We start from the raw sequence: 1362 nt of genomic DNA, 5'->3' as shown, positions 1-1362 counted from the left end.
TTTTTTTTTTTTTTGACCCGGAGTCTTGCTCTGTCGCCCAGGCTGGAGTGCAGTGGCCGGATCTCAGCTCACTGCAAGCTCCGCCTCCCGGGTTTGCGCCATTCTCCTGCCTCAGCCTCCTGTGTAGCTGGGACTACAGGCGCCCGCCACCTCGCCCGGCTAGTTTTTTGTATTTTTTAGTAGAGACGGGGTTTCACCGTGTTAGCCAGGATGGTCTCGATCTCCTGACCTCGTGATCCACCTGTCTCGGCCTCCCAAAGTGCTAGGATTACAGGCTTGAGCCACCGCGCCCGGCCAATATTCTATTTTATATGTGTACATATGTATTAAATTATATATTATATCATTAATAACATTAATAAATAATAATAATAATTTAAAAAGAAGGAAAGCCTGTCATTTGTAACAACCTGGATGAACCTGGATGACATTATGCTAAGTAAAATAAGACAGACACAGAAAGCTAAATAGTACATGATCTTACTTATATGTGGAATCTAAACAAGTCAAATTCATAGAAGCAGAGAGGAGAATGGTGATTGCCAGGGGCTAGAGGGTGGGGTGGGGGGAACGGTGAGATGTTGGTCAGAAGGAACAAACTTTTAGTTATAGGATGAATAAGTTCTGGGGATCTAATGTTCAGCAGTGTGGCTATAATTAATAATACTGTATTATATACTTGAAATTTGTTAAGAGAATAAATCTTTTTTTTTTTTTTTTTGAGACGGAGTCTTTGTTCTGTCGCCCAGGCTGGAGTGCGGTGGCGCGATCTCGGCTCACTGCAAGCTCCATCTCCCAGGTTCACGCCATTCTCCTGCCTCAGCCTCCCGAGTAGCTGGGACTACAGGCGCCCGCCACCTCGCCCAGCTAATTTTTTGTATTTTTAGTAGAGACGAGGTTTCACCATCTTAGCCAAGATGGTCTTGATCTCCTTACCTCGTGATCCGCCCGCCTCGGCGTCCCAAAGTGCTGGGATTACAGGCGTGAGCCACCGCGCCCGGCCGAGAGTAAATCTTAAGTGCTCTTGCCCCTCCACCCCCCACCCCGCCCCCCCACACACCCCGGTACTGGTCCTTGGCCTGTTAGGAACTGGGCGGCACACAGGAAGTGAGTGGAGGGTGAGCGAACATTACCGCCTGAGTTCCGCCTCCTGTCACATCAGCCAAGGCATTAGATTCTCATAGGAGCGTTAACCCTACTGTGAACTGTGGATGCAAGGGATCTAGGTTGCCTGCTCCTTATGAGAATCTAGCTAAATGCCTGATGATCTGAGGTAGAAGTTTCATCCCGAAACCATCCCCCTTTTTCACGAAAGCAGTCCCTGGTCCTGAAAAGTTTGGGAACCGCTGCTTTACGGGAACT

General features: G+C 48.4%; 1 protein-coding gene across 1 annotated transcript in view; it reads right to left on the bottom strand.

Moving 5' to 3' along the window:
• Window positions 1–1020, bottom strand: part of DLD (dihydrolipoamide dehydrogenase) — a 37923-nt gene extending 36903 nt beyond the window's left edge. Inside the window, exon 1 of the mRNA XM_025378414.1 lies at window positions 937–1020. The gene's annotated coding sequence lies outside the window, so the exon portion shown is untranslated. The remainder of the gene's footprint in view (window positions 1–936) is intronic.
• Window positions 1021–1362: the final 342 nt, after the last annotated feature.

The sequence above is a fragment of the Theropithecus gelada genome, chromosome 3 (assembly GCF_003255815.1).
Source record: "Theropithecus gelada isolate Dixy chromosome 3, Tgel_1.0, whole genome shotgun sequence".
Classification (NCBI taxonomy): Eukaryota; Metazoa; Chordata; class Mammalia; order Primates; family Cercopithecidae; genus Theropithecus; species Theropithecus gelada.
This window is presented reverse-complemented; position numbering and strand designations above follow the sequence as displayed.